The 25451-nt window shown below is 36.7% G+C and overlaps 1 protein-coding gene across 1 annotated transcript in view; it reads left to right on the top strand.

The window, feature by feature from the left end:
- Nucleotides 1-21565, top strand: part of LOC113440673 (potassium voltage-gated channel subfamily A member 3-like) — a 33220-nt gene extending 11655 nt beyond the window's left edge. The window contains exon 4 of the mRNA XM_087929733.1: nt 12361-21565. The gene's annotated coding sequence lies outside the window, so the exon portion shown is untranslated. The remainder of the gene's footprint in view (nt 1-12360) is intronic.
- Nucleotides 21566-25451: the final 3886 nt, after the last annotated feature.

Here is a 25451-nt window from a genome sequence, read left to right as displayed (position 1 = left end):
TTATGATCATCCTTAATGATTTTGTTGTATATGTGTAGGATCATCCTTGTGATATAAGCTAAAATATATCTCAAAAACGATCATGACAAAACTTATAGTACTTATAGTACTCTTTCTATGAATTGAGATTATTATCTTATCAATGTTTCAGGTATCCTTGTCAAGTTAGACAGTTAGGAATGAATCCAGAAATCAGATAATCTCTAAAATAAAGGAAGATATAGACAAATTATTTATTTGATGACGAGTATCCAAAAGTTAATTGTTAAAAGTAGGATAGTTATGGGCTTGAGAATTTGCACTTATGTCTTATGTGTTGAATTGGACTCAAACAACTATAAGCTTTATTTTATTTGCTGTACAGAAAGCTAAGAAAGTTTACTATTTTCTGTGTTCTGCAACAGCTTTTTTCTTGTCCATTAAGTTCCTTTTCTGTTTCTTTTCTATGCTAGATATTATTAACATTAGCTGTCTCTATTCTGAGGGAGTGGGACCAAGCAAGACATTCCTGTTTCCTTCCTGTTTCTGTTCATGATGTGAACTCCAGATTGATAGAAAAATAATATATGGGAATGAAATGTACAGGTAGTCCTTGACTCAAAACAGTTTGTTTAGTGACCATTCAAAGTTACAACGGTATTGAAATTTTTCATAGTTAGACCCTTGCCACATCCCCATGATCATGTGATCAAAATTCAGATGCTTGGCAACTGGTGCATATTTATGACAGTTGAAGTGTTCCAGAGTCACATGACCACCTTTTGCGACTTCTTGACAAGTAAAGTCAATGGGGAAGCCAGATTCACTTAACAACCAGGTTACTAACCTATCAACTGCAGTGATTCACTTAACAACTGTTGCGAGAAAAGTTGTAAAATGGGGCAAAACTCACTTAACAAATGTTTCACTGAACAATGGAAATTTTGGGCTCAATTGTGGTCAGATGTCGAGGACTACCTATATTTCATTATTGAGATGCTTCCCTGACGGACTGCTACAAATGATCACTCTCTAAATATTGGGGCTGATAGCAGATGGCAGAGGTTTGCACCAGTTGTCTTTCACCTCAGCGTGGGTAGACAATTCCCAATTTTAATAAAATTTGAAAGTGAATTATTTCTTTTTTTTAAAACAAACCTCCCCACTTCAGGGACAAATATTAGCTTCTGTTTAGAGCTCTTGGCTCTGCTTTCTTTTAATATAGTCTTCATTATTCTTTCTATGCAGATATTTTGAGAGATAAAGTATTACATCTGTACTATTTGTCTGATTATTATTTATCAAACTTGTGCCTGTGGCCCAGATGTGTTACGTGCTGGCCACGCCCATGCCCAGTTTAGCAAAGGGGAAAAAATCCTGATACGTGACGCTGCAAGTTTGACACCCCTGGATTAGGCTATCAGCCTTCTTTGAACGTTCTCCATCATCCAAGCTCTATCCAGAAACTTAACAGACAAAAGTGTATGGAAATTTTTAGCCCTAGAACATTCTTAGAGCATCAGATCGGAAAAAATGACCTGAGACATCAGATCAAATAACGAGGAACTCATGGGGTTCCTTGAGATCACATGAGTATGCCACCTGTTCCCATTGTATTTAGGCATGTTAGCATCAGTAGGTCATTAGAGAAGGAGGAGAAAATGGTATGAATAGTTAATGTGCTTTGGAACAGTGCAGACTACTCTACACTGTTTTGCATCCTATACTACTATATATTCATTTGTAAATGTACAATAAAGATATGCGATATGGGTGTAGGAAGAACAAAGAGGAACATCACAGCTGCTTACTCTTTTGAGTTAATCTTGCTCATTGTTAATTAGCCATTTTGATGCCAGATTTCTATATCTCATTGTTTTGTATTGCATTTATTTATTTAACTCTATTGCCCACACAATTCCAGTGTTGGAAATGGAGCAAAATATATACTTTTAAGGCTGAACTCCGGCTGACAAGGCTGTTCAGTTAGTAAAAGTACACTCAGAACTGTATGAACACCAATCCTTCCAAACCATTTCTTTGCTAATTCCTTTTGTTTCATTATGGTGGTACAAGGAAGTGAATATAAATCTTTAGTTTATTAGAGGCATATGTTAAAATTTATTCAGTACAAGACTAAAGATCATTGTACATATTTTTCCCTCACCAAACATTCAAGCATGAAAATTCCCTCCAGCCTTCATTTCATCTTTCTTTTTTATGAATGGGGCCATGGCTTAGTAAATGTACCTTGACTTGTAACAGATGGTGGGAAATTTTTGAGTGAAGGATGCCAGTGTGGTTCAGACTGTCTATATTTCTCATCTGTTCTTTCTTTCCTATTTTGATCAGCAGGATCTAAAGATTGAATTGCTTGGAAAGTTGCAGAAAATAGAATAGGCTGTGCAACTCATTCTTTTTTTAACGAACCAATTTTGTTTGTTTGTTTGTCTTTACTCTTTTCCTGACTGTAGCTGGGTAACCATGTCATATTAAATTGTGATTTATTTATTTTACTAACAGTGATTTGTAATATGACTTACAAATTACAATTGGATGAGTTTGCAACATATTAAGGCATTAAAGAATTCACTTCATTGTGCTTCAGGATTGTATCTTTCTACCGCAACTGTATTAAAAAAAGAATTTAATTTTTTTTCTGGGAAATACAGGTTGCATATACAATATGGTTCCTCCTCTTTCTGATTTATTGTATCCTAACAATGTGAGAAAGAGTAGCCCCAACGACATCCTTGCCTTACCCCAGTGTCAAGGCCAGCTAACCATTTATGGAGGAACAATTATGCCTTCACAACAGATGCCAGCTTGCTGCTGAGGCAAACTGAAGCCAGGTCCAAGAAATCTGGCTAGAAATTACTGTTTTGCATCATCATAATTTGTGTGGATGAGAAGCATCAAAGACATTGGCAACAACCTTCAGGTCTTCAGTTGACCTACTGCTGGATTGTTTACTCCCGTTTAGCCAAACCTAGTGGGTCTGTGCCTCATGGACATTTTTGTCTTGGTTGTGAGAGAATAGAATTTTCCTTTCCTTTCCTTTCCTTTCCTTTCCTTTCCTTTCCTTTCCTTTCCTTTCCTTTCCTTTCCTTTCCTTTCCTTTCCTTTCCTTCCCTTCCCTTCCCTTCCCTTCCCTTCCCTTCCCTTCCCTTCCCTCTCTCACCCTGGCCCTCCCCTCCCTCACAGCAGCCTCCAACAGCTGCAGCCTTATTCCCATGCAAAGATAGCAACTTTTATCACCTTGTTTTGAAATGCAGCAAGGGGAATTCTACAGAGAAAGTGATTTTTTTTGAGAAGGGAATAAAAAGTGCTTGGAAAGGAGATTCCTACAAATATTGCTGGATCAAATCCTTGGACCAGGAACTTGGTCCAAGTGGTTTGAGCTGAGGATAAAATAGGACTTTTGAGCGTTTTCAGCTTAGAAGAAAAAATACTAGTTTTGTTCCAAGCTTAAGATGAAATAGGGCTATTTTAAGCGCTGTTGTTTCAAGTCTTCTGAGAATCTTAAGTCCTGTAATGGGCTTTTTAAAAAATCAAGAAGCTGCAATTGGCTTAGTTTTTCAATTTTTCCATCCACGTACCTACTAAAATAGCAAGGAAATGTTCTTTTGCCAGGACTATAGATCATGACAACATGAAGGGATGGTGATGGTGAAGAAGCAGCTAACATTATTTAAGCACATGTTCAAAGGCAGTGATGACATTGGAACCAATTATTGCCCTGCCTGAATTCAACAGATTGCTGCATTTGTATCCAGGTATGATTGTAGATGGCTCATTGCAAATGTAAAAATAGAAGGAGATTGCTATCCATTGGCTGCATAATTGATTGATTTGATGCTTTTGCATTGTTAGAATTCAGGAGTTCAATAATGTGTGCATTGTATTCCCTGCTATGCTTTCTTTCCTAGCTCAAACACATACAAAGAAATGTGCATTGCACTGGGAGCTCTACACAAGAATTGTTAACAATGTTGATGAGATGTTCAAGGTGATGAGATGCAAGGGCTATATCCCTTTAATTTATTTGTTGAATATGTGCATATTCTGGGTAATATAAAACTTTCAGACTGCCAGCTGAATGCAAATACTCTTCTTAAGTTTGTTGAGGGTCTTTGGCAGATTGCTAAGTGCAGCAATGTGCATTATGTTTATGGATCGACAAAGGAGAAAAGCTGTCTTTTTGCTATTATTGGTCTTGAGCTGGGCCAAATTGAATCATGTTATTCTTGGATGAGTTTCTGTGACTTTTTACAAAATGACAGGGCTAATAAGTATCTTAAAGTATAGTCTTCATACGTAATTTTAAAAAGAAATCAGTACATTGACTCAGATTTTTTGTTGATTAGGTGGTAGGTAACATTTGGAGTATCACCTATATAGGGTAAAAAACAAGGAACTTTTTTCAGTTCTTCAAACCTGTTGATTTCAGTAGTAATAAATATTAACAAGAAGTATATGGCTGGAAGAGACCCTGAGCTGCAAAAGATATTTGATTGTTCAAATTGCAGATAGAGAGGAAATTCATCTATGTTAGCCCATTGTATTTATTTCCAAATAAAAATTCATAGTATAAAACTCCTATCTCTATAGTTAACCCTGTTAACCCTGTTTCAATTTTTATACACTTCACAATTATAATTGTAGAATAATATAGAAGCTTTTAAAGAGCTATTGTATAATCTCTCCAATGCTGTTTAATTTATTCATATATTTGGGATGTAGATTTATAACTTTAATCGTTCACTCCCTGACCTTAAATAATTAAATAATTCATTCATATATCCATGTACACACCAACAAATGCAATCTATATATGCCCTCGTTCAAAATTTAGCTACCCAGCTTAGATTTCAGGTCAGTTGAGGTGGAAAACCTATCACAAATAGTATTTCAGTTTATGTGATTGTTTTGAAGCATTACAGTTTCCCTCCTTTTTAAAAATTTCTTTAGCTTCTTGGTATTTTTTTCTTCAGTGCTGATGCTTTATTCAGTTCACTTGGGAGCCCTCTCTTTTTAGAGAACCATCCCTGATCGAGTCTTAATCTTCATTCTGATCCTTTCTCACCTGCTGCATAAGATGAAATCAGCCAGAACGAGCCATTCTACCTCTGCTTCTGGTTCTGAGTAGGTCAGGTCCTTGATTTTTCATATATATCCATTATACTGTAGCATAAATGTACATAATAACACCAGTAACAATACAATGACGAAAGCCTTGAAGATTTATTAAAGGCCAGCTATCTTTCTCTTAGACGTATTGTTGGCTCTTCTAGATTAAAGCAATTCCAGGATACTGGAGACAGAAACATATAATGTTCTGCTATGTTTAAACAGAAACAGAATAGCTGAGTAGAAAGCTACCTTGGAGGTCTTCTAGTCCAAGCCCTGCTCACAAAAGAGACCCTACACCATTTCTGACAAGTGCCTGTCCAGTCTCAAAAGCCTCCAGTGATGGGACACCCTCAATTCTGAAGGCAAGCTGTTCCACTGGTTAATTGTTCTCACTGTTGGGAAATTTCTCTTTAGTCCTAGGTTGCTTCTCTTCTTGATTATTAATTTCCATCCATTGATTCTTGTCTTGCCTTCTGATACTTTGGAAAATAGGTTGACACCCCCACCTCCTCTTCTTTGTAGCAGCCCTTCAAATATTGGAACACTGCTATCATGTCAACCCTATCCTTCTTTTCACTAGAGTAGCCGTACCCACTTCTTGCAACCGTTCTTCGGATATTATGTTTCTCAGATTCTAGGCTAGTTCTAGACAACATGCAAAATAAGCGGTAGAAGAAGTCTGCATTGATTGATAACCAAGAGTTTAAACAATAATTGAGCATGTAATTGTGATCCAGATCAGATCAGATTTGCATGGATGTTTTTTTCTAGTGTAAAAGTGGCCAGTTTAGCAAAAGATGGAACAGTGTATAAATAGTATGCCTCTGATGGGCAGCTATTTTCCTACGTTTCAGGCAAAGGTATTTTCCGAACTTGCTTGGAGATGACAGGGACATTTTATGGTTAACATCACTTTAATATATTTTACTTGTTTACAAGGTGTGTGTTTATATATTTAAACTGTATTTCACCTAGACAAGAAATGCTCGGAAATAGTGCAACGTGAAACAGCGCAGTAGCTATCTTTCTAAGAGGAGGGGATTATAGTTTTGCAAAGCAGCTTGGGGGGTGCTTTACTTTATGCATCATCAAAATGAATGACCAGTTTGAAGCTTTGCATTATTTTTGTAGTTTTTGTTCCCTCAATCTTTCTCTCTCTGTGTATCCACATCTAATCATGTGCAGTATAGTGCTGGCAACAAGAAAAACAGCTGCAGTTTCTTTATTCACTGACAGATGGTGCTATAACAATCAGTGCTGGCAATCTAAATTCAGACTGCAAGAAGAGAAAAGGCAAGCCAAAAAAGGGGGCAAAGGGAATTATTTATTTATTTATTATTTAATGTATTTGTATTATTTATATAGACTCTCATTTCATACTTGGCTCTGGGTGGCTTAATACAGATTAAAACAGAAACCCTATCACCGTGATGGCGAAACTATGGCACGTGTGCCATAGGTGGCATGCAGAGCCATTTGTGCCGGCACGCGAGCTGCCGGCAAACTTACCTCACTGGGCATGTGCGTGCCTCACAGCTGATTTTTGGCCGGTTTGAGGCCTTTTTCAGCCTCCCAAAGGTTTGAGGAAGGCTTCTGCAGGCTTTGCAGGCCGAAAACTAGCCCCGTTTCATCACTTCCTGTTTTTCCAAAAATACCAGAAGCCTCAAGCCTTTGGGAGGCCGAAAAAGGCCTCAGACTGGCCGAAAACCAACTGTGAGGTACAGTGCAGATAAGGGGGTGGCGGGGGTGGGTGGGTATGATGCATGCATGCATAGGGGGCAATTTTGGGCACAGGAGCCCAAAAAAGTTAGCCACCACTGCTCTATCATATGTAATATCTGGTCCCTAAGGATAAACAAAACTCTCCACTCTTTGAAAATATCACATTACATAAACAACAGAACTCATTTGCTCACCTGACATACCTGCTGGGGAAGCAGCCAGATCTTCAGTGCCTTGGAAAAATCTAATTAGCACAAGGAGGGAAAAGGATGCCTGGACGCTGAGATGCTGTACTTTTTTGGATTTTTATGTTTTGAATAAGTTAAAGGTTCAAAGGCAAATTAAAAGTGCTGCAAAAGTGATGGTGGCAAGCGGAAAGTTCGTAGGGAGAAGTAGGCAGGGATTGGAGCAAGACAGTTTGGGGAGGCTAGAAAGGGTTAGAAAAGCAGAGGAAGAAAAGGAAGGTAATGCTGGAAAGGCATAAAGAGATTAGTGCAGAAGGGAAGTGCAAGGGAAAACAGATGTAAAGTCTAATGCTGGGATGGCTAGCATGGAAAGGAGAAAACTTTAGGGGAATTGGAATTAGTTTTCGGGCCATATCTGACATGCATTGGGCAGATGCACTTCTCCCCCAGAGAGACCCGTGACTTCAGAGTGGGAGATTAGGGTGACATAAACAACATTTTACTCTTGTGATACAAGCCTCATCCATTATCTACATGAGTTATGATGCCACAAAGTAGGAGGAGTTTGCAAAGTACTGTTTTCGACAAACATTTGACAAAAGTAGAAAGACGCTGTAGATGTCACTGCTCAGAGATCAGGATTAAATCTCTTCTGTAATGGACACCGTTGCTTTAGGCATATCTGGCAATTGAACTTTTTTTTATCAGAAAGGGCTTTTCCCCTAGAGGTCTTCAACCAGAAGCTGAACATCTGTGCATTGAGAGTGGTGTGTGTACTCTTAACTATGGATTTCCCATGCTGATCTGAAGTTCAGATTGGATAGCCTAGAAGACACTTCTAGCTTAGATTCCAAGAGGTGTTGCAGGTAATTGGGGGAAAATACATTTTTTTAAAAAGAAACAAAAACTCAGGACTGTAATATATGTGGACAGTAAAATTAGAAAAATGAATGCATGAATACTTCATTTGGCCAAGTGTGATTAGACACACAAGGAATTTGTCTCTGTTGTAGAAGCTCTTACTATACATGAAAAGCAACAGAATAATCATAATAACGATACCAATAAGAGGAAGTAGTAGAGAAAATCAGAAGGATAATAATACTACAGCTGTAGTAGCATATTATAGTTAGAGAACCTAAGAATTTGAAGGTCTGTATTGCTAATACTGTGCTGTTGAACATAATAATAAGTGGTAGAGTAGGAGAGTTCCTCCTAAAATTCACTCTCATCTTCACAGTTTTAAGCCTATTTAGCTCCAGATTGTTCCCGATGCACCATAGGGCCAGTTGTTCAACCTCCCATCTATATGAGGTCGCCATCTCAAATGAGACCAACGACTGTTGTATCACCTACAAACTTCAGTACTTTAACAGAGGGATCCTTAGAGATGCAGTCATTGGTATAGAGAGAGTAGAGCAATGGAGAAAGCAAACAGCCTTCTAATGCAGGGGTCCCCAAACCCCGGTCTGTGGACTGGCATTGGGCCACGGCATGCCAGCAATCTGGCCGTGCAAACAAGCGAAGCCCCATCCATGGGATCCAGGCAATATGCAAAACCACACAGAAAAACCTTTCTCTATGGAACTGGTCCCCAATGCCCAAAAGGTTGGGGGCCATTGCTGTAATGTGCTAGTTGACCAGGTGCTCAATGAGATTTTCCCTAGCTTCATCTGTAGCTTCCTATCTGTCAAAAAGCTAATAATCCACCTACAAGTATGAACAGATAGAGTTAGCAGCATAAGTTTAGAATAAAGAATTTCTGGAATGATGGTATTGAAGCCCAAGCTGAAGTCTACACAAAGGACCTGTGCATAGGTCCCTGGGATTCAAGATGTTGCAAGATGTAGTGTAGAGCCATACTGACAGCATCAACTCTTGATTTATTTGCTCAGTAGGCAAACTGCAAGGGATCTAACAGTGGATCCATGATGATTTTCATGTGAGCCAGCATTAACTTCTCAAAGAGCTTCATAAGTAGAGATGTCAGAGCAACCAGTCTATAGTCATTTTGCTCCTTGATGGAGGGTTTCTTGGAAACTGGGATAGATAGTAGAGTTTGAAGCAAGAAGGAGCATACCACATCTTAAAGATGCAGGTGAAGATGGAGGCCAGTTCAGCACGGGTTTTCAAACAAGAATCTGTCTAGGCCTGGTGCTTTTCCAACCTTTTATTTATGAAATAGGCCTCACAGATCTTTTTCTAAGATCACCAAGGTGGGATCCCAGATAGTTGGCGACAGGTGTAGGAGATTTGACCACTGTTGGTGTATCTGAGATGTGGAAAGTAGCAATAGTTGACGGTGATCTCCTCTTAAACCTACAGTGGAACATATTCAGGTCATGAGGCGATGTTGGTGCTTGCTTGTTTTCTTGTAGATGTTTCATCACCCAAACTAGGTAATATCAGTGCAGTTCATCTGCCAATTTTCTTCAGTAAGGGAAGGGAGGCCTCTTTAGCCAATGATATTCTTTAGGCTTCTCCACAGATCTGCTGGTTTATTAGCTGAGAACTGATTCTTCGGCTTTTCAGTGGGCAATTTGCCATTTCTTGCTGAACTGTTGCTTTATCTGCTTTCGGATTTTTCTCCATTTAATTCTTATTTTCTAAACTAAAGCATGTAAAAGTGTGTTATAGAGGACTAAGCTATGAATTTTGCTGGTGGAATTTAAAACTGTCAAATCAGCAAAGTTGCTTAATTATATTTAAAATCTTATTTTAGATATAGTGATAAGTACACATGTGTATATATATAGAGAGAGATAATTAAGAAAAACTATACATAGATGAATAAGACTTTTGGAGCTCCAGAATTCTTCAAATTGAGCAATATCATTACCTGCATTACAGATAGTCCTTGACTTACAACCATTTGTAGTGACCATTGGAAGTAGTGAACATTCAATGGCACTGAAAAATGACTTAACTGTTTTTCACACTTATGACCATTGCGTCATATCCATTCTCGTGTGATCAAAATTAGAATATCATATTTATGATGGTTGCAGTGTCCCAGAGTCATGTAATCACCATTTTCAACCTTCTGAAAAGTAAAATGAATGGGGAAGCCGGATTCACTTTACAACTGTGTTACTCACTTAACTACTGCAGGGGTTCCCCTCACAACTGACAAGAAAGGTCTTAAAATGGGGCAAAACTCATTTAACAACTGTCTTGCTTAGCAACAGAAATTTTTAGCTCAATTGTAGTCATAAGTCAAGGACTACCTATAGACAGCTTATTTGCATGCTTAATGTCAGCTTTTTTTGTTTACCCATATTTTTAACTGGGCAATGAACTAAATCTATACAATTTAGTTTTTTTAAATGTCTATATTGCTAAACTAATATTTCTCTAAGGACATCACATTGTTTGTAGAAGATCAGCATTAGAGTCATAAGTTTTTCAGGAAATTAAAATCTTTTACACTGGATACATTTTCCTAGTTTCTATTTTTAAAAAAAAAATGTGAAATTTTGTTCATCTCTTGTGAGATTGATTTGTTTCCCAAAGAAAAGTTGAAATTTCCAGTCACACAGCTTTATACTAAGCAATGAAGAGGTGATATAATAGACATTATTTTACATTTCCTTCAATTCCTCTACACCCTGAAGCTAAGGGAGAAGAATTGAGATGACATGCCTCCTGGAAGATAGATGATTGCAGTAGTATATCCCCAAAGCCAGTTTGGCAGAAGCTAGATTGCAGAATCCAAAAAGACTTCTGGGAGAGGGGGTTTCATATTTCTAGGCTAGGGGTGTCAAACTCAAGGCCTGCAAACTGGATGCGGCCTGTGGGGAGCTTAGATTTGGTCTGCAGGGCCTCCCTGGAAACAGAGAAGGACCAGCCCACAGTGCCTCTGCCAGCAAAAACGGACCTTGTGAGGGTCGTGTGTGAGTCACGTTGAGCTGGCCACGCTCACCCTGACCCCCCAAGGTCAAACAACTCTGATGTGGCCTTCAATGAAATCGAGTTTGACACCCCTGTTCTAGACTGATATTCCCTATATCCTTTACTTTTCTTTATCAAATATGCTAAATTACCCTTGTATCAGTAACCATTTCTTTGGTTCTAGCTGACTTCCTTAAATTGAAGCATTATAGTGCAAGCTAATCCTCTGTGTTCTCAGTCTCTCCACAACATCTCATTTTCTTCTGACAATTGTCTTTCTGCATGGTTTTTCATTATAACTGACTTCATGTGAAAGCTCTGAGGAAATGAGCTACAGTAGAAGTTATGAGTGGCATATGAAATGTAGAGATCTACTGCTCTTTGGTAAATGCCAGAGTTACTGATCCTGAAACTTCACAGTCTTTACTTTGGACTGATAGAGTTTAGCATGGGGTAGTTTAAGCATTGATTTCCTTTCTTGATAAAAATGCGGCTATGTACAGTATAAGAATCAATGGATCAATCAATATCAATGGAAAAAAAAACACCAATGTTGAGTTTGTACAGGTTGCATTACTCTCCACATTCATGGCAGTTGGCTGTTCTGCACATGTGAGATGCAGGGAAAAATCACACATGCATTCTTGTAATTCTGATGTTCATATGAAAAGATGCAGAAAATCAAGAGGAGATTTGTTTACTTGATTGAAAATAATCAACCAAAGATTTGATCTTGATATACCACAATCTTGCTTAATAGTTCTGAAATACTTAGCTTATGTAAGAACACCAAAAAATTACAAACAACATTACATACCTCCTCCTTACACTTTAATTTTAAATGCTGCTTGAATTATGTTAGCAGGATAACTTTTGCTTGATTGCAGCACATTTGGGAATGTTTTGCAATAACTCAGACCAGCCTACATCAATCTTTAGATGTATTAGCTAGATTTATCTCACCCCAGCCTCTGTGCCTGCTGGACTAGTAAAATATATACAGAAAGGAAATAACATGTTAAGAATGCAGTCTGTTTGCGTATGAATTGACTTTTAAAAGGCAGAAATTTGACCTTAGCATTTGTATCCCAAAATATTCCTGCTTTAAAAATTGATGTGGGGACTGCAAAGCAAAGAAAAAAAATATTGTTTACTTGGAGTCTGTAAAATATTTTCTGCATATGTAATAAATATATTTGTGTCATCACAATTGATTGTCAGTAAAATACATGAATGGCACGTATATTTCAAAATCTTTGCATGACTGATCTGCATCATATAGCATTGAATTTAGATGTGCCCATTTTTATGTTTTCATTTTAGAGAATGAAAATGTAATTATTCTGTATCACAATATTATGCAAAGGGGATTTTTGTTCTGCCTTTACAAATGTGTCATTGTTCAGTGCTTGAATATATAATAAATGCTCTAATTTATTCTACTCAACAGATAACAGAAGATGGCTCAGTAAGTGCTACAGAACTCCCATCAACCATTAAACTATTTATAAAAAAAGAATCAAAGACTTCAGGAAGAAGTAACTAATTATACTATTAACATCATGCACAGAACTGAAGGATGGTCTTCCCTCTTATGCTCACTATGTTAATACTTAGCTCTAACTTCTGTGTGTTTTGACAAGAGTATTATATGGAAATGAACATCTTTTATATTGTAACAGAAACCAAATGCAATATTACAAATAAGATGACAGCTAAGGAAAAGGTGTTTAATTGTTTGGATGGCATAACTGCCTTCTCATGCAAGCTTTGGTAACTGGAAATCTAGTATAGGTAGTCCTTGACTTATGACCACAAATGAGCCAAAAATTTCTGTTGTTAAGTGAGACATTTGTTAAGCGAATTTGGTCCCATTTTTACACAATTTCTGGCCACAGTTGCTAAGTGAATAACTGCAGCTGACAAGTTAGTAACCTGGTTGTTAAGTGAATCTAGCTTCCCCTTTGACTTTGCTTGTCAAAAGGATGCAAAAGAAGATGATCACATGACTCCAGGATGCTGCATAAGCACGAACCAGTTGCCAAGCAGGCTGAATTTTGATCACGTGACCAAGGGGGTGCTGCAAAGGTTGTAACTGTGAAAAACGGTCATATGTCACTTTTTTCAGTGCTGTGGTAACTTTGAATGGTCACCAAATGAGCTGTTGTAAGTCAAGGACTACCTGTATACATTGAACACTAATAAGTATTCCATATGCATTGACTGTTTTATACCATTTTATTTTAAGCTATACAGTAATGTGAAATGAATCATTCTGTGTTATTTTTAATGAATTTTTGTTCATGTAACTGTTATTTATAAAGTGATATATTTATTATAAAAAGATATACTGATTATTTTAGTCTTTGTATACAAGGAGAAATGATAGTTAAATGAATCCCCAAAGGAATTTGAACAATAAGCTCAAAAATGTGTGCCTTGTTTTAAAGCCTTTATTTAAATAAGGAAACCAAAATGTCAACAGGCATGTATGTATTCATGGCTAGACTTCACTGGAACCACCTTTTATCTTAAAAATACGTATTCCTTCCTAGATAGTGTAGTATCTATGCAGTTCCCTGCATGTTTACTGAAAAATTAATCCTGTTTTGTTCAGTGGGAAAAAGGCCAGTTCTTCATTAATGGTCTGGAATCGCCCAGCCTTTATTGAGGTAAAATAAAGCATGTCCTCGTTCCAGTTATTTTAACAAAATAATGGTTGGGTAATTGTAGAAGATGCTATCCCTAAGTTAAAAAAAAGTCTCAGTAAGGACCTGAGGATTGCAGTGTATATTTATTTATTTTTTATTCCTGTAGAATGCTGTCATAAAAGAGAACCTGGGAAATTGCTTAACCTCCTTAGATTTATCATCAGTTCAAGAAGGATCAAGGGCACTTTGTTAAATCACAGTCTAAATTTCAAGAGTGACTTTCAGGATTATATCTTACTGGTTGCTTTAATGAAAATGAACTCCATTAGCCGTTGCTAAATGTTTTCAGCGATAACATATGGCTACGGTCTGCTGAGCCGTAGTTGAATACATGCTTCATTGAAACAAGCAGAGCCTGGTGCATTGCGGCTGCAAGGAGAGGGAGCAAAGCCATAGAGATTTGTTTGTCTTGCTGATGCATTATTCAAGGCATAACTCTGTAATCTTTTATAGGTAGATGGGGTTACTTTTGCAAGGTATACTTTCTGAGGGAGGGTTCCTAGCAATCCTGATCAAATAGTTGCGGTTACCTTTCATTTATAATCACTTTTCTATAGCTAAATTTAAAAAAAAAAAATGGAAAGGAGAAGGAAGACATGGGAGGAATATAAATGGCCGAGGATGTTATCAGGACTTAATAAAATGCCATAAATGAGATACTGTGACTATATAATGAGATATGCAAAAGCGCCATTTATTCTAGCCTGCAATGCTGATTTATAAGTGGAAGTAATGAGTTGTGCCACAGGAATATATTGAACAAAAAGTAAGAGCAAAACACTATATGGTTGAAATGTTTGAATATCAGAATAGAGATTGGAATTGAGTATATTTATGAGTATATTTTTGGTACATTTAGAATAATTTGTTTTAAGGATGGAATATTTCAATCATGACTTTTTTGCACATTTTTGTTTCTTAACTAGGCTGAAAAGAACAATAGCAATAGCACTTAAACTTCTATACCACTTTACAATGCTTATATACCTCTCTAAGCGGTTTATAGAATCAACATATTGCCCTCAACAATCGAATGGGAGAAGCTGCATTGGCTTAACAACCATATGATTTGCTTAATGACCATAGTAAAAAAAAAAGATTTTAAAGTCAGGCATGACTTAGAATGACCATATCACTTTAGCAGTAGAAGTTCCAATGATCGTAAGTTGAGGACTGCATGTAGTATCATTTTACTATATAAAATTCACATTATTAATAAGATTGTAAATATCAACAGAAATAAATGACATCTTCAGCATTTTCTAAGTAAACAAATTATACCACTGATGTAATATCAGTCAAGTAAAGGAAGAAGAGAACCTGTAAAAAAAGCAGCTGACAGAACATGGTGCACAAACAGATCCTCAATCATTACTTAATTTATTAGAATATTTATGCAATTCTTTTCGGCAAATATCACTAAGGTATTATGTAACAAATCAAACAAAACCAACTAAAGCCAAATATAACCAAAATTTTCAAACAATATATTAATGTTTCTCAACCTTAGCAAATTTAAGATATGTGGACAGTTCTGGAAGTTGAAGTCCACACATGTTAATGTTTCTGAGGTACAGAATCGCACTATTAAAACCACTATTAGTGAGAGATACATAATTTCACTTCTGAAAAACCAAGAGAGTTGTGATGAATCATAGCATTCCACAATGCCTCAGGTAATGCAGAATAAAATAGTTTCCCATGTTCCCAATAATCACAGCTTTGCCCAAGGGGTCTTTTTTGCAGATCTTAATAACCAGGTAGGCATTTAAAGGAAAGTCAATCCTTTGGCCAGCTTCTATGTCTTTAAAGTTGGAGCTGCTGCACCCAATTACAAAATGATTTGGAGACTAAAATGTCATAAGATAAGTAAGTTTTTTTTACATAAGATTGTACAAGATTTCAAATGACTCTACATGAAATCTGGTAAAAATGTGACTTTATATTAATCTGTCAGGGAGCTTTAATTTATTTTTATAGTATCAGCACTGTCCATTGAAAATTTCTTGCATCATCACCTAAAATTATACAAAAGTAATATTCACCCAAATTGAGACTGAACAATGTTTAACATCATGATTGTCATATTCAGTGAAAGCCCTGAATAACATGTACAACAGTCTTGCTATGATTTTTAGTACTCCATCTTCCAATCTTATGCCAAAAGTAAAAATTCATGTAATTGGGATGACTAATGGATCCAAAGTTATTTAATGACATTTTGTAATTGGGTATGGACTTAATTAAGATCTCCCTGCTCCTAACATGGATACAATGCTTAGTTACTCTTACAAAGCAGCATCATAAAATGATAAAAGAAACTGATTTATGAAATAGCCAATGTGCATTATTTGCTCATTTAGACTCCTTTTATGCATCAGTAGGACACACTTGAAATCCTGATAACATTCAGTGACACAGATATGCAAATCTTTCAGCTAATCTGAAAGAGGGTGAATACATTTTCACAAACTTACTAATGTTGCTCTTTCCTTTTTAAAATCTCTGCCTACCCCTTGGTTTTTACTCCATTTTCTGCAGTTCATATACAGTATGATCCCAGCCCACATTTCCTAACCGGAGGCATGGAAATTCTGTTTCTTTAAACTATATTTAAGTATTGCTTTCATAATTCTTTACATCTGGAGTACTGGTTGTAAATGATGAGCTTGTCCAGAAACCCTGGAAGACTAGGTTGGTTTATAGCATTCAGTCCAACTTTTTTTTGAAGCCAAGTCTCCAGAACATATTCAGAGTTGCACCTATAAATAATGGTAGTAAGTATCAGTTTTTCAAAAGTAAGATACAGACAGGAAGTATTTAAATGTCTTCTAGAAATTATCCAGCATTACATAAACTTTTCCATTGGTCTTACAATCATGTTACATCAGTTCTCAGGGCGAAAGTTAAAATGTAGATTGCATTTGTTAACAAATTTCAAAAGTAACTGCAAAAAGTACCCGAGCAATATCAGTAAATGCAGAAACTATTCTGTTTTGTGGGAGTGGGGTGCCATCTGCCTTAGTTGAGACATTTGTTTTGCCCTTGCTTGAATATGACTCACATAATAATATGCCTATGACTATGTTGGGCATTTGTGGAGCAAGAAATAATTAGTTTTCTCTAGCTCCATTTCCAAGCCTAGAGCCTGTTTAAGTGCTACTGTTTGTACATTTATATTTTTTAATTCCATTACATAACACTATATAACAAAATAAGTACAGTACATGGCATGATTGCTATGTATTTAAAAAGGAATTCTCAGACAAATATCTGCAAAATAACCACAGAGTATGCTTTAAAGTTTCCATATATACAGCACACACTCTAACAGATCTATAAGGAGACCATAATAAAAGACATTATAGATTTCATTAAAATGAATCTGATATTTTTCAATTGTCCTTTTAATCTGCCTACCTAAAAATAGAGGTTAAAATAATAAAGTTACAGAGAATAATCGATCTGCTGCATAATACTATCTTGTCTGGCACAATCCAGTTCTCAAGAGGTAATATTGTGATTAGTATTAATATGTGCAGTAAGACTGGCACTTTTTAATGCTTCAGGAGAACCCATCTAGTACAGTATGCCTGTGCTAGACTCTTAAATATTTATTCTATCAGTTCATCACTACAGGCGTTGTTCTGCTGCTATTTTCATATCTTTTCAGTTCTCCCTGTCAGCGTCATTTTGGGGTGTTTGTAAGAAATGAAATTAGAGGCTAGAGTTATCCATCTAGAATTTTTACCTCCAGTTAAGTCAACCAGGATGGGACAATGTGGTAATAATGTTTTAAAAATGCAACTAGTCCTGCCTAAGATTAAATTTCCCAATGCAGTACAGATCTTTGCAATAGTTATTGAGTTATTCTTATTATAGACCACCAATCACAATCACTGGCACTTTGTAATAATCAAATTAAATATACAGTATATAGCTAAAATATATAAAAGTACAACGAATACAATTGCAGAGGCTTGGTTTTCCCCATCTGAGAACCATTTAAATAGTTACAGACTCTACAATAAGATCACTTTTAATAGCTCTCTAAATATCCTGAGACAAAAGGGCTGCTCATATCCCTGGAGGAAAGCTATTCAAGATGCATGAAATTAAGAAATAGATTGGGATCATTGGATTCTGCCCCCATCCCACTTCCCCTCCCTCCACCCCAAACTTCAGTATCCATACTTAGGCCATATAGACGGGATAGATTCTACTCGAATGAGATGATCTGGGAGCTTCCTGGGTGCCTAGCCTTGTACAATTTTAGAATGGCACTTTGAATTCTATTCAAAAATCTATCAATGTGCAGCACTGGTGTCATTTGATTATAATGGCTCTCATTTGCCAACAGGCAAGCTGTTGGATTGCATACCAATATGGTCTTCAGAAGCAACCCCATATAGAGAATATTGTAATAGACTTTTCTATCATGCTGAGGATGTGGGTTGTTGTTGCTAGAAAATAAACATCTGGGGAGATCTGGAATACAAAAATCTGATCAGTCGCTAAAATGGCAGAGAAGAGATCCTGATAGCTAACAAAATGTTGGCCCTACTAAATCAACAAGGGCCTCTCCATCCTGATTTTGGCAGGCCCTCATTTTCATATCAGTGGGTGTACTTGTTTTGGTGTGACTGGCACATTTGAGAAACTGAGAAAATCTGTGGGTGAGAGTTGCATAAAAGGTCAGAGGCCTCTTGCTGGGAATGAAGAAAAAACGGTGAGAACATAGTGCAGGCTTGAAAACAAAGCACAATTACATTGCAAGTAATAATGAAATAAGGTACAAGATTGGGCTACATGCATTCTCTTCCCAGCCTAAAAATTTGAGTGGTGGACAATCCCCATACCCTCCCCTTCTGTCAAAAAATACTAAGAAAACTTTGCACTGAATTTGATGCTGTGCTGATAATACAATTTCTGGTGGGTCCAAGAAAGGAGGATTGATAGATTCAAATTTGAGATCGCCATCCAACAAACACTAATGGAATGAACAACACCTTTCCTTTTTATTGAAAAATGCATAAATACATGACCAACTAGTAGCAGAGCAAAGTGGCGTCCACAGATTTATCCCTGGTTTCTAATGCAGAGACAGATTGAGTAAAATTAAAGGCACATCCAGTGGATGTAAATTAAACCTGGCAGGGGTAGGACGGAATCTGTGCCACTACAGGAATTAAAGACAGATGCTGTATATAATGTGACCAATACTTGAAATCTAAGCTTAGCTGTATTAGAAGTTTCTTAATGGTGGATTTCCAAATCGCACTAAGGTCATAAGTTCAGCTTGCTTTTGATTGAATGGAATGTGTGGGATCTACGACAACTTGCTGTAGCCAACTCGCCATTGCCAACCTGCTATGTTGACTTGCGACAGTCAACTTGCTGCAGCCAATTTGCCTTGGCCAACTCCCCATGGGACAGCTTGCCATGGGACATGAGTTACACTAATATTGAAGAAATAGAACAGAATTATTAAAGAAAGGATGCCAAATGAGGGGCAAAATGAAATGTGAATGAGAAAAAATGAAATATTTTAAAAATTATTTTAAATAATTGAATTGTGGAATTGTCCTAAAACTATTGTCCCATGGCAAGTTGGCCATGGCAAATTGTCCTATGGAGATGGCTGTGGTTAGTTGGCCGTGGTGAGTTGACTTGTGGTGAGTTATCCCATCCCAAATGTGTGATCTCAGCCATTGTGGTCTGTCATGTTTTGTGATTCAGTGTGATATTTAAACTTAGCTATGGTGGCTTGTTCAATAAACTGTTGTTAAAGCAAATAATCGCTTTAGTGAACCCAACCATTATCAAAACTAGCTGCTAGGAAATCTGAGAAATTATGGATAAAAGAATCTAGAAATGGGCATTAAACTTCACTAAATACTTTCCACATAATGGTGAAAGCTTAGCTTTGCCTTCCATTGCTATCTGAAATTTAATAAAATTCCTATGCTGTAAGCTGTATTGTAGCAAGTCATATTTTTTCCAACCCTGCCTGGAAGTAAGAAATGAAGCCCCTGATTTTCTAGCCAATTGTGTCATTTTCCCATCCTGATCAAATGCTCTACAGTATTATAGAATACAGTCCAATGGGAAAACTAAGGATTTTTTTTTTCCTGACTGGTTCAAATTTACACTCATCCATAGATGTTTACTGGGTGATTCAGGAGTGTATTTGTTTCAGCTCCACCTAGTCTAATGTTTACTGATGTAGACAAGAGGGAGAAGGACCACTGCATATGGAAAGTTGAGCTCCTAAGGAAAAACAGGATAGGAATGAAATAAATTAATCAATGAACTTAATCATCTTTGAAAACTTTAAGGCATTGAAGAATATGATTGAGTTTATACAACATGTGTCTTGTGGTACTGAACAATCCAAACTTTGTGGTTAAACATGTTGTATAAACCTAGAGAATTAAGCTAATTCCATAAATTATAATTCATTTAATTATGGACAAATTTATTGTCAAAATAAAGTTACTGAGAAAATTTACTTCTCAAGTACTCTGATAGGTCTTTTACCCCAGTCCTTCTCTTCTACTTGATATTTTTGTAACAGCAGGAAGGTATTTTATATTAGGGTAGATTGAACAAGACCTACCTATTTAAAAAGATTCATAGCAAATGAATATTCTACCATATTGTGCATTTGACTGAATGATTTGCTCCTTAAAAGTATTGTACCCTTAAAATTTAAAAATGTAAACATCAAAACTGTTTAACCTCTAATCTTGTGTTAGCCATGAATCAAAATTGATACTTTTAAGATATAAACATCATAATATAATTCGCTTGTGGCTTAATATGTGGTGTGAATTCCACCAGTTCAATTTGTAAAGCTTTATTGCTTTGGTTATATCCATAATCCAATCAAGATATGCTGAAGAAACTGCAACCTAAGATATTGTATGAACACAGCCTTTAAAAAGTAGATTATAGGCATACGATCTTTGTCCAAGCAGGCTGAAGAGCCACTTATTCTCTTCTGTACTGTACGAAGGTTTCTTTTAAGAAATATTTCCAGAAAGAGCAGAGAAAGCAAGGAGAGGAGGCAACCAGTACATGTCAATATGTAATGTGTAGCTTATCTGTCTGGCTTCTCAGGTTCTAACACTTCTAGTTACATGCTACTTCTGATTTTCTTGTGAAACTACAGTATAATTGTTGTATGTTAAGGTCAATTTAACTCTATGAGCAATGTTTACTTGGTGCCTATTAGGCAGAGAGCTTTGTTACCATAATTACATGTAGTGCTTGTGGACAATGGGGCCCCAATTGGCATGCTACCATTGGCTTTCTGGAGCATAGTGTGGGATCTTTTCATTCAAAAACTTGCTTCTTTCCCTGTATATCCTTGATAAGCTGAAAAAGTACTTCAACTCTGGAGCAAATATACTTATTTTAGCTTTCTTTTATGTCAATGGCAGAGATATTTTTTAAAGAGTCCAAACACGCTTTTTATCATAACCACTATCATTTGTGCTTTAAAGGGGACACTTTCTCTACCACAGAAGTTCCTACCACCACTATTACTTTGGAACTGCTCTGCTCAATAAAACTCATCAGGAAAAAGAGCTATATGTATCTTCAGCTTGTATAAACTATATTAAAGGATGTAAATAACACGGCACTGCAAATTTTATCTCATAATTAGAATACTAATGTTATATTTATAAGAACATGCTCTTCTATTGCACAGTGGCTTTCTGAAGATCTGCAACTAATCGAGGAGACTACTATAACAGTCTGGAAAATTGTTCATGGCAAAATACCAACAAAACTTTTTAAAGTATTATTATTGGGATTACAGTGTAAAATTAAACTGTTTCCTGGTGTGTGCTCTTGTACAACATCTTCCATTTTGACATGTGGGTTAAATCTGTATTTCCAATGTTCTATGAAAATAAAATGTGACATAATGCTCTATTTATCTGTACATACTGTTTTCCTGTAAATCTCATAGTGATATGGTCCCTGGTTAAATTACAGTAAATGCAAGTGAATTTTGGGGTTGTGCAATTTTTTTTAAACTCTAACATTGAATTTATTTTTTTAATGTTTTGCATTGAAATTTTAAATTGTCAAATAATTTCATATACAAAGCTCAATAAAAAAGTCTTAACATGCATCCTGTTCATTCATATGGTTAACTTTATTCTGTAAGTAGCATCTAGAAAGAAAATTCAAGATAGGTAAAACATCAGATTTCGTATGATAATCATACCAAGTAAAAAGACCGCAATGGTTGTATTGGAGACACACAAGAGCAAGGAACAGAGAATATTCCCATGACCCACAATGGACTACAGTAGGTAGTTGTATTGCCAACAAAACTTTTACTATTTGAGTCTGAAGCAGTCAATCATTTCTCTGTGCTTTGAGCTGAGCCAGAGCAAATCAATATCAATGATCCGTAAACTTAAGTTGATTCATTATTCATTATTTATTTATGAATAAATAAAATAAAACTGCCCATCTATCTAATGACACTCTGGGTTGCTAATATACCATCTAAAACATCAACAGCAATACATTTTCACAGAGAGAGAAAGATTGCTAATACAGGAAGGAAATTCTATCTCTGATGGCAATGTAGATATGTGTACCTTGGTCTGGTTTTCATGCCTCTCAAATGTGTTAGGACCCATTCCAAACTTTTCCATTTAGCATGTTCATTAGGAGTTTATTATGAGATTGAGAATTATGAAGATTAGATCCCATGCAGATAATTGTAGAAATCACTGGTGAGAAATTGGCCTTTGCTAAAAAGGCATGAATTGTATGTTTGTAATATGATTAAACTCAGATGGATAGCAGTATCTATTTTCCTATATCTGACCCCGCTTATCTTTTTGAGGCCAGACACTTTCATCTAGACAGTGTTTCTCAATCTCAGCAACTTGAAAATGTGTGAACTTCAATTCCCAAAAAGATATGCGGGGTCAGACCTAAGAAAATCCATGGCTCTCAGCAAAACTGGGGATTTGAAAAAAACATCCTTAAAGAAGCGGTGACATATCATTTCTGTATTGTTGCCAAGAAAAATACATGGTTGTGTCCATGAAATCATCCAGAGTTGATTGGATTTGAAACAGATTTTGTAAGAGAACAAACTTTTCTTAAATGAAAAACAACTTTTGAAGTTGCACCTCGGAATCAAAGAGCAATAGGTTACTCAACTTTTTTTTTTTTTAAAGAAAAGTCTGAAGGAAGAGAATGTGGGATATTTTTCTCTACAAGTTGAAATCTGCTTTGGAATGTGACTTTGAGGAGACAGAAAAGGAAAGAATAAAGGGTACCTTGAATGGAGAAGAAGTGGGGATGAGGGAACAATTCCTGCCCATGGAAAAATCAGACTACCTATAGGCCCAGCACTTCAGCCATTGAAAAAAAATACTAGCTTTGCTGCAAATACAGTGTAGCTGATCCAGAAATAAATTAATTAAAGCTTCATGCATTGCTGATGTTATTGGATGAACAGCTACTTTCAAATTTGCACTAAACCTTCTTGCAGAGATACATTTAATCCCAAGAGTATACTAATCCCAAACGGCAGATTGAAGATAGACAGGATAAGCATGAATGGAATAGAAAGCGAAAAACCTCTACCTCTAAATTTCGAGTTGGGGTGAGAGATGGAAGGCAGGAAGATAGAGCAAAGCGAAGTTACAACAGCCAAGGTAAGGCTTATAAGGGATGAAACATGTGGAGCAATGTTTTTGGAATTCTTCCCAACTCCTTAACAGAATCTTGGCAGAGAGTAGACCAGGAGCAAGCAGGATAGAGGGATTAGATTGGATCTGTCAGTCCCACTAGAAGTGGATCAGACAGGAAATCAATTCCACAAGAAAGCTAAAATTACTTTTTTAAAAAAAGATTGGCTATAATAACAGAATCTTGCAAGTCTGATTGTGCTGTATCTTCTCCTCATTTCTATACTCTATATTTACATCAGTCACTTTCAAATGTTATATAGCTGTTGTAGGTATTTTTGCCCAGGCAACAGCCCCTCCCAAGGTCATCTTTATTTTCTACAGTAGCATTCCAGGCCATTGCCTGTCAGCCTCCCCAATATGGATGCATAGGGGAACATTTTAGTGAAATGTTTTTCTCTAAAAGCTCAAGACAGATCTAGACCATTTTTAACCTTGCTGTTACCTACTTTTCCCACCATACCAAATTTGGTCCTGTTCCCTTTTTGGAAAGTTATCCTGCTGATGGACACTTAGATAGCATTCTCTTTCCTTGAACAGCTGTGGTGGTGCAATGGATAGAATGCAGTATTGCAGGCTAACTCTGCCAACTGCCAGCAGTACGATCCTAATCAGCTCAAGTTTGACTCAGCCTTCCATCCCTCTGAGGTCAGTAAAACGAGGACCCAGATTGTTGGGGGCAATATGCTGACTCTGTAAACCACTTAGAGAGAGCTTAAAGCACTGTGAAGCAGTATATAAGTATACGTGCTATTGCTATTCTAGTCCCTTTTTCATAATTGCCTTCCAATGTTCCCCCTGGGATGGAAAGAAGAAAAAGTTAGCAGTTTCCCTTAAGTGATCTGCATTTCCTGAGATAGAAGGTCCAGGTATGTAATAATAAAAATCAATTAAATGGACACAGTAGAAAATAATATTGTCACATAACAAAACTGGAACAGAAGCACGTCACGATTGCAACCCTATTATTAAACAGTGATATACCCCAGGACTTATTAAAAAGAACTAGGGAAAATATTAAAACTAAAAGTAATATTTGAAGCACTTGAGGCACCAAATACTTATTAAAATAAAGGGAAACATTTGGCTTTCTACAAATTAACAGGTTTTGGGGGGCATTTTCTGCATAATAGAATAGAATACTTTATTGGCCAAGTGTGATTGGACACACAAGGAATTTGTCTTGGTGTAAATGCTCTAAGTATACATAAAGAAAAGGTACATTTATTAAGAGTCAAGAATCATAACATGCAACACTTAATGATAGTTATAGGGTACAATCAACAATCAAATCATAACAGTCAATATAAATCGTAAGGATACAAGCAACAAAGTTACAATCCTACAATCACAAGTGGGAGGGGATGGGTGATAAGGAGTGGTGAGAAGATTAACAGTAATAGTAGTGTACACTTTGTAAATAGTTGAACAGTGTTGAGGGAATTATTTGTTTAGCAGAGTGATGGCTTTTGGGAAAAAACTGTTCTTGTGTCTAGATGTTCTGGTGTGCAGTGCTCTATAGCATCGTTTTGAGGAAAGGAGTTGAAACAGTTTAGGTCCGGGATGTGAGAGGTCTGTAAATATTTTCACAGTCCTCTTTTTGACTCATGCAGTATACAGGTCCTCCATGGAAGGCAGATTGGTAGCCATTGTTTTTTCTGCAGTCCTAATTACTCTCTGAAGTCTGTGTCTGTCCTGTTGGGTTGCAAAACCGAACCAGACGGTTATAGAGGTGCAGATGATAGACTCAATAATTCATCTGTAGTACTGTATCAGCAGCTCCTTGGGCAGTTTGAGCTTTCTGAGTTGGCGCAGAAAGAACATTCTTTGTTGTGCTTTTTTGATGATGTTTTTGATGTTAGGTGTCCATTTTAGGTCATGTGATATAGTAGAACCTAGAAATTTGAAGGTCTCTACTGTTGATACTGTGTTGTCTAGTATTGTAAGAGGTGGTAGTATGGGAGGGTTTCTTCTAAAGTCTACCACCATTTCTACAGTTTTGAGTGTGTTCAGTTCCAGATTGTTCTGGTTACACCACGAGGCAAGTTGTATAACCTCCTGTCTGTATGCAGATTCATCATTGTCTCGAAAGACCAATC

Source organism: Pseudonaja textilis, chromosome 3 (genome assembly GCF_049901715.1).
Source record: "Pseudonaja textilis isolate UNSWEBS1 chromosome 3, rPseTex1.2, whole genome shotgun sequence".
Lineage (NCBI taxonomy): Eukaryota > Metazoa > Chordata > Lepidosauria > Squamata > Elapidae > Pseudonaja > Pseudonaja textilis.
This window is presented reverse-complemented; position numbering and strand designations above follow the sequence as displayed.